Source organism: Pinus tabuliformis, chromosome 5_1 (assembly GCF_031772625.1).
Source record: "Pinus tabuliformis cultivar Carrire ecotype Pingquan chromosome 5_1, CPIR1, whole genome shotgun sequence".
Lineage (NCBI taxonomy): Eukaryota > Viridiplantae > Streptophyta > Pinopsida > Pinales > Pinaceae > Pinus > Pinus tabuliformis.
Window position 1 is genome coordinate 95450818 of NC_142305.1, and position 17072 is coordinate 95467889.

The window sequence follows — 17072 nt, forward strand, 5'->3', positions numbered from 1 at the left end:
AGGCGAAGTTCACTAAACTTCGATATATGCTTGGAGTTCAGGAAGTTGTCACTAAGGGGGGATAGGCTCTAGTGCCTCCTTCCTTCTCCTATTGTGTCATATTTGTAAATCCTTCAATCCTATCCCAAGTTGTTCTTAAGGGGGGATGTTAGGATATTCCGACACATAGGATATAGTTAAGTTCAACTTGGTCTAGTATAGAGTTAGGTTAGAGTTAGGTAAAGTGTGTTTCTTTACCGTTGTACATTTTGTAACTTATAATCCGACGGTCACGATATGTAGTGATCCGACGGTTCACTCTCACCTCGGTATTACCGACACTTGATCCGTGGCTTGACACCCGATTGGTCCATGAGTTCTATTTAAAGCGCATGGAGGGTCATTGTTCGAGTAATCCATGCATGAGAGAAGCTTATGTAAATTTTCATTCTTTGATTAATAAATTGCCTGTAGTACCCACGTTGGGACAGGCCGTGGACTGTTTCCCTCCTTGCACTTTGAGGGTTTTAACCACGTCAAAAATATTGGTGTATTGATTTGAGATCTGGTTGTGAGCGGTGTCCTTTTGGTATTCTTTCTGTGGAACTTACCCTGTAAATTCCTACAGTATCAACATCCTGCATGCATGTTGACACATCTCCTAAAGATATTCATTGTCAAAGGTTTCCATCTTTTTCTAACTCTTATCAGAGTCTTCATATCTTTCTGGGAGATATTCCAATCAACTCTTCTTGGTCTCAGATGTTGAATGCCTTCTACCTTTGTTGCATATTTTACGATCTCTTCCTTTCTTTTCACACACTTCATTCCCAGGAGCTTCCAATCAGAGTTCCTTAATTGTAGTCAACTTCCTCGTGATTAATATGAGAACATATTATGTTGGTTTCAGCTAGTGTGACCTATGATTTTCTACAATCTTTCGGAGGAGGAGATCCCCTTTTCTTTGATCATGTTTCCCAAGATGGAAATAGTGATCCATATTATCTGCAACCATATGACATGACTTTCATAATAATCTATGTAAGCATACATACTTCATATTTCCTTTGGGTCATCCAGACTTCTTGCAACAACTTCCTTTCAATGAAAGAGCTTTATCCTTTAGACCCACTTCATTGTTATGTCATCATACCATCATCCCTTGAATCCCATGATTTGGAATTCTTGATGAAACATTTGCTTTCTTTCTAGATCGATGAATCCTCTGATAAGGATTCCATCAAAGAAAATCAATATAAACTTTGAAACGAGAACTGATACTGTTACCCGTTTCGTAGAGATAGCAAAAAAGTGCCCTGATCTTGAAAGGGGTGATGCAAAACACACATGTTTTTTTAGAGCATAGTTTTTTACACTTTAATTTTTTTATGTACATTACATTTTAGAATGGTAGTGATTTTCATGCTGATTTGAAAAAGTGGGTATTCTGCATTAGACCCTTTTTTTAAAAGACCTGTTTTTTGGCTTTAGATTTTCTAATGTATAAAATGTATAATAATTATTTTGTAAATTTGATAATTTTTGAAGTGGTCGTTTTTTTTCATATTTTCTTGTTTTTTATTTTATTTTATTTTATTTTGTTTGTAGTGAGGTTTTTATTGTTTTGTATTTTTAAATAGAAGGTCGATATTTTGAATTTTCAATATTCTACATATTTATACATCCTTAATTAATTTTTCGATCCACATGAAATAATTGTTTCTAAAAAACAATATTTTTTAACAATGGACATAAAAATAACCATTTTAAACATAAATATAACAAAAAAACTACATGTTTTGATAATTTTTTGCTAGAATTGACATGTCAAAATCACAATTTTTATAGGAAAATTTTAACTAAAAATGGTTAAATAATAGTTTTTTTTTACTAATTTCATGTCAAAAAAATAATAATAATCACTTTTTTTTTTCAAAAAATAATCATTAACTTAAAAATCAATGCGAAAATCACATATTACAAATACTAAACGCATAACAACCCTAATTGAGTGTTTATTCTTCCCATAAAATGTCAAAGTCAAAACATTGCAAAGCTTGATTTCCAAGCATAGCTTAAATTTAATCAACAATATCACGTAATCCAAACTCTTCGTCCTCTAGAGTTTCATTAGTGTCTTCTTCCACAATATTTTCTGCTTCCTTTTTCTCATCTTCCTCTTCTAATGGATCTTTGATGTCTACGAATCTCCCAATGTATGTCTTTCCAAACATTCCATGTAATGGTGGTTGAGGTCCCTTTGCCTTTTTTGCCACACGTGATTCACTAAAGTCCCCTTTCTTCAACCCGATTTCTTGCATTGCATCTGGAAGAAATTGAAGAGCATTAATTCTTTGTTGAATGAAATTGCATTGTACTGGATCTTTTTCAAATGCAATGCAATTTCTTCCTTTTTGAAGGCAACATGCTAGTGTTGTACCTAATTATCAAGCACAAAAGAAATAATGAACTAAATTAGTACAATGACCTATTAATTGAAAAATAACATATTGAAATTCAATTCCATATAATAAAACTTACCTGAGTCAGAAAATAATCCAGAACCCAATCTCCTTCATTTGAACATATGTCTATAAGATAGTTTATCAATAATTGTGGTTTTTTATAAATGTTAACTATCTCTCATTTTGCTTCTTTGTCTTCATATGTTAGTTTTCTCACAACAACATCATAAGTCAGTATTTGGCTATGACTCTTTCTGTCTACCCGATTAAAAATCATAGAGATATGGTTATCATCTTTTTCCCAACTATCAATATGAATGAACTCACAATCATTTATGAGTTGTTGATCTTCATTGTTAAGAAGATTTGACTTTTACCTGTAACATGAAACAGTAAAAGTTCAATTAACTTGTACATAAATGAATTTTTCAACATTAATCAAATATACATTTTAAATGTCTTACCATGTAAGCAGCATCCTTGAATTTGTTTTCCCCTTGAAGCTTGACAATATCATTGCCAATTGTGTGCCTGAATGAAATGTCACAAATCTCCATAATGGTGATGACGTGATTTCTACAAATCCAGCAACCACTTTACTAAGAGCTTGATAAGTATAAGGGTCACTATCATAGTCAATGTTTGGAATATTGAAACCATGGGGAATATCTTCAATGACTAGGGCATAATCCCTTTTAGGTATGAGTTTAGCAATGTCTTCGCAGTCGCCTTGTATTACTTGATATTGAATGGTGTCTAGCCCATTCCAAATGAAATGATTAAGAGTTGGATCAAGTTCAACATTCTTAATATGTTGCTTCCTCAGTCTTTCGATCTTTATTTTTTCAATAAAGGTTTTGAAACGATCTGGCACTCCATTATCATCCTTCCTCATCTTTTATAAAATAAACAAATATTTGTGTAAGTTATAAATTAAAAATAGTACACAGATGAATAAAAATGAATGTATAAATCAAGATACCTTTTTAAATGAAAGATAAAAAGCTTTTAATGTTGATGTAGAACTTGATCTGGATAGTTGCATACAACATCATCCCAACTATCTTCATTCAACAATCTAACCATTTGTTCTTGAATTTTCATGTAAACTTTGTGACTGCATAGATAAAGTAACAAAAAAGTTAATATAATGATTTGTATAACAAATACTACTAAGAACAACATGTTTTATTGAAAAGAAATATAATCTAGAAATAAATAAAAATAATTCAACAAACTTACTTTTGAAATTCTTCAGACATTTCCTCCAATGATAAATCCCCTGACTTCACACGAGATAATATTGTTTCGACAATTTTTTCATCTTTCACTCCTTGCATCACCCTCCAAGGTGTGATAGTCATATCATCTGGAAGCTGCTTCATTTCAGGAGTTGATTTATTGTTGCTACATATCAATGGCTTAGACTTTTTGACCCTCTGGTTTTTAATGGCAATGTCTTCCCACATGTTAAAAATATCATCAATCAACTTTCAAACATCTCCAGTTCTAAATGCCAATTGGAAAATGTTATCAAAACCTCTGAATAAATCACTATTTTTGTTGCCTTTTCCACCTTTTGAATTGGTTTTCTCTTCAATTTGATAGCCTATTTCCATACAACATTCCTTTCGGAAATTTGTAGTAACATTTATCCTATCCCCACCACATTTTTCCTAAAATTCACTATGAATAAATCTAACCCTTTGGATCAAAGTCATAGACATCCTATATTCATTATCTGAATTATGATCCCATGCCACTAACTTTGCTTTTGTATCTAATAAACCAGCATAAATGATACATTTCATTGTTTCAAAACGTGGATTATTAGGATATTCCTTCATCAATTGTCTTTGAGCTTCTACAAAATGGTTCCCCCCAAGCACATAATAATTGTATTCAAAACATTTTGACTTATCAAATGCTTCTTTGTTGGGAACTTGAAGTGGATCAACAAGAAGCACATAACTAACCACATGAGCATATGGGTTGTACCTCATCAATGTTTTCAAGTTGTGAACATGCAGATGATGTGGCTTTCTGGCTTGATATTGACATTGTCCTTCACTTGCCTTATAGGTTTGTCTAACATTAAGCTGAAATGTACGACCACCATCAATTAAATTTCTCTTTGTCAAATTCTGTCGAATGGAATTTTGTTTTGTTTTGATAATGCCATCATCTAAATCAGCTGCTGGTGTAATGATTCCTCTGCTTTCTTTTGAAGTTTCACTAGGTTCTTGACTGTTGGTAATGACTACATCAAAATCTTCAACTTTACTTTTCTTCGTCATAACATTCTCAACATATTTATTCTTGCGCATTTTTACTTTTGGTCCTTTACGGCTCTTCTCAGTTCCAGTGTCATCTTCAGTAATGGCAACATATTCTTCACTGTCAGTTTCAACTTCATCATCCCCAAAAGTAACTTCTTTACCCTTGCTAGATTTATCCACCAGAAGCCTTTTTTTCTGATTCTTTGGATGTAGTTTTGTAGCATCATCAATTACTACATTTTGCTTGTTTTCCATATCTTCTTCTCACACTGAGTAAAAACTGCTGACAACTTTCATGATATCATGCTCTATGAAATGAATGCCTCCCAACCTAATTGAACAACTTTCAACAAAATTCTTCCAAGCAAAATATCATATGTCAACAAAAACAAAGTTAAAAAAATATAGCGGGACACTTTCAAGAACGCAAAATACAAATATAAATAACAATACTTAAGATGTTTTGTGTCATCTCATTTGCGATTTGTTTACACAACTTTGTAGATACCTCTCTCGTGTCATACAATGAATATGATAGTTGATATTTAATCCTTTCATGTGACTTGGGAACTTTTGTAAGTATGTAAACAACTTCAGTGTCCGGTACCGAACACATATCTATGACTCTTCCCATCACCTCAAAAATTCCATTATCATTCGATATATCAATATATAGATATATATTCACATTTGTGCTTTCTTTTTCTTTCACATACCAGATTCTTGATGGAAATTTCACCTCTTTTGAATTCTTCCAATCTGAAATCATCTTCTTATCACTTGAGGCACTTGAAATATTTGTAGTCATGAGCTCAGGTGGATTTCGTTCACCAATGTTTCTTGAAGATGCACCTTTAAGAGTCTTTGGTCCAGAAAGATTCACAAAAATTTTCTTTGATGCCATTTTCCTGAAAAATAGAAACACATAAATTAGTAAATAACAAAAATATATTAACTTAAAGTAACAACAAAAATATATCATAAATTTCTTATTTGTATAATCAGAATCGCCCAACCACTCCTAACGGGTGGGTGGGCAGGTCGGTGGGCGGATGGGAGGTCAGGGGAGGGACAGTGAGGTGGGGTGGCCAGCCGGGCGGGTGAGGACGGGCAGGGTCAGCAGGTGGACCGAGTGGGTGTGGGCGAGACGGGTGCACGTGTGTGGGCGAGCGGGCATTGGGTAGAGACGAGCGAGCAGGGGGGGGGCCGACCCCCAACCTCCCCATCCTCACCCGCATCCAGCTCCCTTCCACCCCCATGTCGATCGTCTTCACTCATACCCTCACTCCCTCCTAACCAACCCTCCCCCTCACTCGCCCTCTCCACGCCCTTCTCCACCTTCCTCAACCCCTTCGCCTCCTGCTCCCCCTAACCCACACTCCCCTCCCTCACCTACCCCTCTCCCATGCCCCCTTCTCCTGTCCCTATGCCACCCACGCTGCCTTCCTCTCCCTACTTTCCCTACCTTCCCCTCACCCACGCCCCCTTCCTACCCCCCTCACCTACCCCCCCTAACCCCATCTCCTTCCCCTCCCCCCTCACCTATGCCCCCTAACCCTATCCTCCCCTCCCTGTCCCCCTCCCTCTCCCCGTCTCCTACGCCCCCTACCCCCTCACCTACGCCCCCAAACCCCCTCCTCCCCTTGCCACCCCCCTAACCCCCCCCCCCCTCCCTCCTCTACCCTCGTCCCTAACCCTTCCCCCTACCCTAGCCCCTTCTTGCCCTCGCCCCTCTCCCCACCCCTCCCCCTAACCCCCCCTACCCTAACTCCCCCCTCCCCCTACTCTAACCAACCCCTCGCCCTAACCCTCCCCTCCCCTCTACCCGGGAGCAGGTGTCGGGTGGGGAGCAGGCGCGGGCACCAGGTGGGGGGCGGCGGGGAGGGCACCAGGTGGGGGGCGGGCACGGGCGCGGGCGCGAGTGTCGGGTGGGGGGCGGGCGCCGGCGCCGGCGCTGGGTGGGGGAGGCCCATGGGTGGGCGCGGGGTGGGGAGGCCCATGGGTGGGCGTGGGCGTCGGATGGCGAAGGCCTATGGGCGGGCGTCGGATGGTGAAGGCCTATGGGCGGGCGCCTGGTAGTGGAGGCCTGTGGGCGGGCGCCTGGTAGTGGAGGCCTGTGGGCGAGCGCGAGCGCCGGGTGGGGGAGGCCCGTGGGTGGGCGCCGGGTGGGGGGAGAGGTGGGGGGGGGGGGGCGGGGGGCGTGGGTAGGGGGAGAGGTGAGGAGGGGTGGGTAGGCGGGAGAGTGAGGTGAGGGGTGTCACGCCCCCAAGCCTACGGTGGTCTTTCAACCGTGCCGGCGAGGTGCGGCACCACTGAACACTTTCTTTTTAACAATACTCGTGCACATGGACTACGCCTAATTCACTTGTCCTTACTTAGTTTGTGTTTCGCAACCAAGTAAAATGCATTTATCCTTTATACTTAATGAAGCCCATACTCATTCATTATCCATATGCAATTAACCAAGAACATCAACAATTGCAAACAAGTATAAAGGGAGGGGCAACTCCCAAACAGTCTACCCAACAATAATATATTATAACAGTTCTTTAATAATACAACATCAAGTATACTTGGCAAGACTCCAAGTCTATACTTAGAATAATTTACAACCAAGGCATAGACAGCCTTTACAATACATGTGCCAACCTCATACGGTAGGAGGGTGCTCACCCGAGACACCAAGAACTCCACCTCTAAGTTCTGCACACAACCACCTCAAAACCGCACTCTTGTCAACCTACGACTGGCTCCGGTAAATCTGCGCACTTCCTCCTTGAGTGCATGAGTTATGCGCACTTATCTATGCCCTTTTACCCCTACTCAATGCGTAGAAGAGAGATGCTCTTCGTTGGATGGATGATTCTCCAAATGAACTCTAGGTTCACTTACTTATACACATTCCTGCGTGAGTTTTAGGAGGGGTGTCCAGCCTTAAGGCCGACCCCATAAGTCATCACTCTACGCCCACATGTGTGCTCTTCACAAGTCGGCCTAGCTTCATTTGCCATCGCATATAAAAGAGGGTTCAACACTTAGTTTATTTTAAGTGTCTCTCCCTATCGTCGCATTTTAACGTCGCACTTGTCCAGAGGTTCGTCGCACTTTGTCGCATAAGGAGCACCCGCCCGTCACATGTTCGCCTCGTCGCACCCGTGTGCGCCCACCGTGCCCGCGCGCCCGTTGCTCGTCTGCCCGAGTTGCGAAGACCTTACATCCTCCTCCACCTGAAATCGTTGTCGTCCTCGACAACATACCATCTCGATAGCTCTCCACCAAGATCATCATCAACCATGATGTCAACTCCTCCACATAAGGCAAACATCCCTGCAACATATGTAGAATCCCATCTCCATCATGCTCCACCTTAGCAACCAACTGTCACCAAGATACTCCATACTAATGTATGTCATATATCAGATGCCCATGACCACCTTGTCACAATCTCCTCATGCTGCTCTCCACCATGGAAGGTTGTTCCCTCCAACTCAAGCTACATATCCACCGCAACAATGTGTCAAACTCCATCATGTCATTACCACCATGTGCAAAACTGCCCATGATATGCCAACAAGTGCTAACACACCTCAACCATGTGTCAACATCTCATCTCAACAATATATCAGAAGTCATCTCAATCCATGATGATCAATCATCATGTGTCGTCCCCATGTGAACTGCTGCCATGATACCCCAACACAATGCCAACATACCTCTGTACACTACTAGTCCCCATGTTTGAACTAGTCGGGTGATCAGTCCAACTGTCACGCTCAAACTATGAGAATGCACATCCTCATGTCACCATCAGTCGGTTCTCAAAACATACTGCCACATCCTGAACTCGATCAAGAATCCATCCATGTAAGTAAACCCATGCTCAGGTCCATGAAGTAGTCCTCATCTCATCTGCAACATGCTCCATATAGCCAACCTGATGTCCATGACTCTAGTTGTCCATGATGTCCAACCCATGTAGACTCCATCTCAACCTTTGGTCATCTGCACCCAAGTTCTCACCTGTCATAAAGAAGCCTCCTCCAAGGCCCCTTGTAAAGTTGATGTGGTTCCTCCCTACCAAGGCCTCCACACCAACCTTCCTCCAAGGTTATCTATAGAGAAAGGAGGGCCAGGAAGTTTCCTCCCTGACTCTCATCCACCCATGTGTCAGATTGATGTTGTGTCCTTAAGTATCTATGCACAGCTTCAATCTCCTCACATGTACATCCAAGCTCTCCTAGCTTGTTCTTTGTCAACTGAAAGTCATATATGCCCATAGCATACCTGCAAAAGTCCACTATCCCAGCAGGATCTCTACCCTCATAACCCTCATCAACCACTGCCTCTGAAGTAGCACTCGGGCTCCCTTCACTTGCAACTCCATTGTGAAGATCATCAGTAGAAGATGCTCCTACCAAGTGTCTCCATGTTCGTGAGGTTCCCTTCTCACTTCCTTCATTCTTCTTTCCAGCTCTTGCAACGAAGTCAACAAGCTTCCTTTCCTTCGTTGTTTGAACCACACTCCCAAGTCCTCTTTTCTCCACATCCTCATGCTTCACATTTGGATCTTTGGGATACAAAGTCATAGAAGCCATCCTTGGTCTATACCCCAAGCAACTCCTTCTATTCATCGGTACCATCATGTTCTTCCCTCCAGCTGTGATCAAGAGAATGTCCCGGGTCACCATTGGTATGGCTTGTGCAAGCTCCATGAAGTCCAGCCCCAACACCATAGAATGATCATCCATGTCCACAACTCTCAAGTCCAACTTCCCGAACCATGATCCTACTTTCACCTGAGTGTCCTTCAACACACCATCAACAGCTCTAATGGAAGAGTTAACTGCTTTGAAAGCACTACATTCCCTCTCCATCTTTGCTTTCTTCCCAAAAGACTTTGCTGCCTTCCTGCTCACGAAGCTATGAGTAGCCCCCGTATCAATCAAAGCTGCAAATCTCTTGCCCTTCACGGTTACCTGCACAAAACTTAGCTTCAAGGAACCATCTTCCTTTATCGGTTTTGTCTTGCGCCTTATCTCAGCAACCTTCTTCAAGAATTTGGCCTCAGAAGTGTCAATAGGCTTATGTTCCCTTTTGACATTTCTCTTAAGGTACCTTACCTCCTTGCTTGGCTCTTCTAGGGAACTCGGCCCTGGTCTAGCTTGACTTACTTCAAGCTTTCCTTCCACCGTGTTCTGCTCAAGTGCACCAACCAAGTGTCCATTGACCAAGTTCATGGAACTAAACTTCCGAATGTCCTCTGGATGCTCTCGGTAGTGAGTTCCCAACCTGTCAATGTAGTCGAGCTCTTCCTGCTCAATCACAACAACCTTCTTACCAAGAAGCTTCTTCTTTATCTCTTCCTCAATCTGCTTGATTTCGGCTTCCACCTTGGCACTTTCCTTCCTCAACCGGGCTCTTTCATCAAAGAGCTCTTGAAGACCAAGTCCACTTCGTTGGATCTCCCCATCAAGTTCATTGAGTTCAACATCTGTCGTACTCCCGCATTGGCTCCTGAGTTCTTCAAGTTCCCTTCTTAGTTCCGAACAGCTCTCTCGAATCTTCATGTTCTCAGTTTGCATCGCAACCCAATTAGAACTCCATCGACTCATGTGTTCCAATACTTCGTACCGGAGAGCTTTAACCGCATTATGGTTGGATTCACCATCATCCACCATTATGCCCTTTTCAGCCTTCTCCATGTTCACCAAGTCACCTGCAATTAGAACCAATCCTTGTTCCACTTGTGTGAAACGATTTCCTTCACCTGCAAGCACCTGTCATGAGCAACCCTGCTCAAACCGAGTCTCGAAATCATCTTCAAATGTTCCAACACCTGAACCTGTTCAAGCCTCAACATCACCTGTCATCAACTTCAACCTTCACGAGCAAACCTTGCTCTGATACCACTTCACTTCGGTGAAGTGTGTAGCAGCTTCAATATCCGGATCAGCTGCTCTGATACCACTTGTCACGCCCCCAAGCCTACGGTGGTCTTTCAACCGTGCCGGCGAGGTGTGGCACCACCGAACACTTTCTTTTTAACAATACTCGTGCACATGGACTACGCCTAATTCACTTGTCCTTACTTAGTTTGTGTTTCGCAACCAAGTAAAATGCATTTATCCTTTATACTTAATGAAGCCCATACTCATTCATTATCCATATGCAATTAACCAAGAACATCAACAATTGAAAACAAGTATAAAGGGAGGGGCAACTCCCGAACAGTCTGCCCAACAATAATATATTATAACAGTTCTTCAATAATACATCATCAAGTATACTTGGCAAAACTCCAAGTCTATACTTAGAATAATTTACAACCAAGGCATAGACAGCCTTTACAATACATGTGCCAACCTCATACGGTAGGAGGGTGCTCACCCGAGACACCAAGAACTCCACCTCTAAGTTCTGCACACAACCACCTCAAAACCGCACTCTTGTCAACCTACGACTGGCTCCGGTAAATCTGCGCACTTCCTCCTTGAGCGCATGAGTTATGCGCACTTATCTGCGCCCTTTTACCCCTGCTCAATGCGTAGAAGAGAGATGCTAAGTGCTTGAGCGATGATGCTCCAAATGAGCTTTAGGCTCACTTACTTATACACATTCTGCGTGAGTTTTGGGAGGGGTGTCCAGCCTTAAGGCCGACCCCATAAGTTATCACTCTACGCCCATATGTGTGCTCTTCACAAGTCGGCCCAACTCCATTTGCCATCGCATATAAAAGGGGGTTCAACACTTAGTTTATTTTAAGTGTCTCTCCCTATCGTCGCATTTTAACGTCGCACTTGTCCGGAGGTTCCTCACACTTTGTCGCATAAGGAGCGCCCGCCCGTCGCATGTTCGCCCGCTCGTCGCACCCGTGTGCGCCCACCGTGCCCGCGCGCCCGTTGCTCGTCTGCCTGAGTTGCGAAGACCTTACAAGGGGGGTCGGGTAGGGGGCATGGGTAGGGAGGGGGGTGAGGTGAGGGGGGGTGGATAGGGAAGGTGAGGGCGGGGAAGGGTGTTCAGGGGGCGGATAGGGGGAGTGGGGAGGGTGGTGAGGTGGGGAGGAGGGAGGTGGGGGGACCGAGGGTAGGGGGAGAGGTTGGGGGGGTGGGTAGGGAGGTGAGGGGGTGGGGTGAGGTGAGGTGAAGGGGGGGTAGGGTGGTAAGTTGAGGGAGTGGAGGGTAGGGGGAGAGGTGAGGGGGTCCGGGTGCGGTGGTGAGGTGAGGGGGTGAGTAGGGGGAGCAGGGAGGGTGGTGAGGTGAGAGGGGGCGAGTAGGGTAGTGAGGGGGGGTGAAGGGCGGCCGGGTAGGGTGGTGAGGGGAGGGGGGTAAGGGGAGAGGTGGGGAGGCGAGTGGGGTGATGAGGGGGTGGGATGAGGTGAGGTGAGGGGTGAGTAGGGTGGTGAGGTGAGGGGGGGTGGAGGGTGAGCAGAGAGGGGGTGGGGTGCGATGAGGTGAGGTGAGAGGGGGGAAGGATGGTGAGGGGGCGGGTAGGGGGAGCGGGGAGGGTGGTGAGGTGAGAGGGGGCGGGTAGGCTAGTGAGGGGAGGTGAAGGGGGGATGGGTAGGGGGAGAGGTGAGGGGGGGCGCGTAGGAAGGGTAGGGGGAGAGGTGAGGGGTGAGGGGGAAAGTAGTGGGTTAGGGGGGCAGGATGTAGGTGAAGAGGGTGAGGTTGTCAGGAAGGGGGGAAGGTGATAGGGGGTGAGTCGGGTTGCGCCGCCCAGCCCGGCAGCTCGCCCACCCATCACGGGGGTTGGGCGATTCTCAGAATCACCCAACCCCCGCGACAGATGGGCGAGCCGTCGGGCCGCCCCCACACCCCACCCGCTCGCCCGACCTCCCCGCTTACCCTGCGACACCACAACGACCCACCCACGGCTATTGGGCGATTGAGTTTGATCGGGCCCACCATTCTTACGATGGACGTAATTGTTATTTTGGCTCAGAAAAATTATTAATTTAAAAAATATATAAATAAATAAATAAATTTCTTCTTCATTGAAGTAATTTAATATGAAAATTTTCAAGGAAAAAATTTTACTTGCCTTTCAATTGTGAGAATTGTTCGTTGAATATGTTGTTGATAGCAATGTAGCTACTCCACAAATTCACGAGTCTTTCAACGAACTTCAGAAAACGTGGATGTGATATGAGTAATAGTGATAATGAAATTTAATATATAAGTGAAATTACGGAGATGTTTTATCGTACGGTTAATGTGGGATAATTTGTTTTAAAATTATATAAAGTGAATATTGTAGAAATTTTTTACAACGGGTTGAATATGGGATTAATTTATTTTAGAATATATTATTTTAAAAAATCAATTGTTTAGTAAATATTATATGCTTTAACTATTAAAATAATTAATGTATAAGTTGTAGTTTACAATTTTAATTTTAATGATTTATTTCATAAAAAAATTAGTTTACATTTTCGCGAAACTTTTTAGAGAAAAAAATTTTGAAGGAAAATTTTCATTCTTTAAGCTATATAATATCTTTAGGAGACTCTCCATTTGTATCATTCAACATCTTCTATTTGAAAGGGATGGATTGTTCTGATAGTGAAATTTTGATTTATACACCATCAACTTCTTCATCACGTAACAACTCTATTCATATTGATGAATATAGCGGGAATTCTTCCACTATGAATAGAAAGTCAATTCTTCCACTTAGTCCTGATTCTAAGGACTATGAGAGTAGCACTGATGAAAGAGGGGATGGAGAATTTCAAATAAATAAAGAGTCACAGATTCCACTTAATCCTAATTCTAAGGACTATGAATGCAACAATGATGAAGAGCATGATGGTGAAATTCAAAAGAATGGAGTATCATGATGTCCACTTAGTCCCAATTCTGAGGACTATGAGAGCAACAGTTTTGAAGAGCATGATGGTGAAGTTCAAAAGAATGGAGTGTCACAGTGTCCACTTAGTCCTAATTTTGAGGACTATGAGAGCAACAGTTTTGAAGAGCATGATGGCGAATTTCAAAAGAATGGAGTGTCACGATGTCCACTTAGTCCTAATTCTAAGGACTATGAGAGCAACAATGATGAAGAGCGTGATAATGAATTTCAAAATAATGGAGTGTCAAAGTGTCCACTTAGTCCTAATTCTAAGGACTATGAGAGCAGTAGTGATGAAGAGCATGATGATGAATTTCAAAAGTATGGAGTGTCACAGTGTCCAGTTAGTCCTAATTCTAAGGACTATGAAAGCAGTAGTGATGAAGAGCGCGATGAATTTCAAAAGATTGGAGTGTCACAGTGTCCACTTAGTCCTAATTCTAAGGACTATGAGAGCAACAGTCATGAAGAGCATGATGATGAATTTCAAAATAATGGAGTGTCATAGTGTCCTCTTAGTCCTGATTCTAAGGACTATGAGAGCAGCAGTGATGAAGGACAGGATGATGCACTTAGTCCTAATTCTAATGAGTATTAAAGTAGCAGTGATAAAGGACGGGATGTAGCATCTTCAATAAGTAAACAGTCACATTTTCGATGTAGTCCTAATTCTATTGACTATGAGAGTAGCACTGACAATGCACATGAGGAAGAATATCCATTAAACATCGAGTCAAATTTTCCATTCAGTCCGAATTCTAAGGACTATGAAACTAGCACTGAAGAAGGGGAAGATGAAGAATATCCTCCAAGTCAATATTTGAAAATCAGAGTTGATCATAGTGTGGATAACATTTCACTTAATGATGATGAAAATCCTTATACAAATGATGATCCAATGATGGAGATGTTGCCAAGAAATATTGTATCGAGGAGTCGGAGCAGACCTTTTCGTATCAATGCAAGTTGTTCTAGTTATACAAGGGGTAGCGCAGAATATTTGACGAGAAGAAGTTCTATCAGCGCTCTCATTTCAAGTGAATGTTGCCAAAAAGATTGCTTGAAACATATGGATTTCAAATTTGCATTAGAAAGCAGGAAGAGATATTTGTCAATGAATAAAAGCATGCAAAATTCATATTTAGTTGGGTGTATGCAATCCACATAGTCAGGTTATGATCATCATATTAGGACTTTATTTATCTGTAGAAAAGCTTTCAAAATGTTTCATTCGATTGGGAATTTTTGTCTCTCGAGAATTCAAGAAAAATTGGAAAATGATCCCACATTTTATTCAGAAGTACTTCATAAAAGACAGTTTGGGCCATTATCAAATACTGCAATGTCATGGATGAAAGATTTCTTTTCAAAGCATGGAGAGTGTATGCCAAATAGAGAGACAATACATATTCCAGATAATTTTTCAAGACGAGAAATCTACAATTTATACAAAGAATATGCAGAAGCTGCTGAGGGACATGGCAGGTTTATTACATATCAATATTTTGTGAAAGTATGGAAGAAAGAATTCAACAATGTACGTATTCCTAAGAAGACAAGGATGGGGATTTGCAGTACATGTGCTTCTCTTAAATCAAAAAGGGATAAATTTAAAGGGTCAAAAAAAGGTAAGCATTCATAACTTTAACTTTTAAAATTGTAAGTCATCAACTATAAAAACATATTTCTTAATGAATTTTTTTATGTTGTGTAGATTTAATTGTCAAAGAACTTCAGGAGCATCGCAAACAACAAACAAACGAAAGGAAGAAGTTGTACAAGCATCGAAAAAAGTGTTATGATAATCCAAATAAATATTTGGGTTTGATAATTGATGGTATGGACCAGAAGAAAACACTTTTACCACATTTGTTCACACACCCAAAAATTTACAGGAGAAAAATTTTATTCATTTTCACTTGGTCGGTTGTATGGTCTTCAATGGGAAAATGTTGCCAAGGGTGTACTTCACAGCTCCAAATATTCATAATGATGCAAATCTAACCATAACCATAATTTATGATGTGATTTTTCATTGGTCTAGTAATCTTCCTGAAGTTCGGTATCTATAATTGGACAACACTTGCCGTGAAAACAAAAATCAAGTTGTTTTTGGATATCTAAACATGCTTATTGAATTGAGAATTTTTCAAAAGGTAAAGGTTGGTTTCCTTCTTGTTGGGCACACTCATGACCATATTGATCAGATGTTCAGTCGTTTTTCAGTCATATTGAGGAGGAAGCAAGTTGGGAGCTTGCCATCACTAATTGAATGTCTTAAGAAATCATACATGCCAGAGCCTACTTTTGATGTGTTGGAAGAAACTATTGACATGCGAAGGTTTATTCTGGGATCATATGGTGAGGGGAAATGCATTGAACAACTTAATGACATTAGCTTCCAATATCAATTTCGTATCAAAAAAATTGATGGGAAAAGACTAATATGGGGCAAGAAGTATTCAACTACTGCAGAATGGGTACTATCATCAAGTTTGCAATTTTTGAAGTTCATTCCAGATCATCCAATATTTGCATCAAAAATATTGTTATTACAATCAGTTGGTGAAGTTCAGAATGCACGCAGACAAAATAGAGATATAAATTATTCTGATTGCCTAGAAGAAATTAAAAAATGTATTAGATATACATATGAGTACTTTGACATTGATGATTCAGTTTGGTGGGGGTCATTTTTCAATAATCAAAGTGATATCATTTCAACAACAACAAATGAAGATATACCTTTGAAAAATCCATTTATTTGGCCACAAAATGTGTTGAATGAACAAGAGGAAATAAGCATTGTTGAACAACAACAATCTCAAGGTATTATTAATTCTTCACAGGCAGAGGAAAGAGAGATGTATATTGGTTCCAGAAAATCTCGTGCACAACATGAAGCCATGGAAGACCTTTACAGGAGTTCAGTACAGGATATTAAGGAGGGTTGCATGATTGTAGTGCTAGCAGATGGAGATCCCAATGGCTATCCATTCTAGGTTGCTAAGGTTATAAAGGTCTTTACAGAAAATGAGGATGTTACAAGTGTTGAAGTACATTGGTATGCCACAAATACACACCCATTCAATGGTGTGTATAAGCCAGAGATGGTAGTTGTCAAAAAAAATGGTGGAAAGAGAAAAAAAAAAGGGTACAAATATAAATCGCCTCCGCACAGACATATTAGAATTGGAGGATGTTGACATACTTGTTTATAACTTCAATTTAACAAAGAGAGGAACTCTTTGCTTCAAGACGATAGAGATTCTGAAAAGGTTGTTACCAGAAGGAACAGTGTTGAGATGGGAGTCTGTTGAAACCAGTCGTAAATCTAGAAGAATTTTGAAACCTAAAATGTTGGGCATGCATGTGGACTCAGATGGGGCACTAGTTGATGAAAGAGAAGAATATAGAACATCTTTGTCAGCGTCCAATCACTCATCTGAAGATGTGAATTCTGATGGTGTGTAAGAAAATATGAGTGATTTTGAATAAT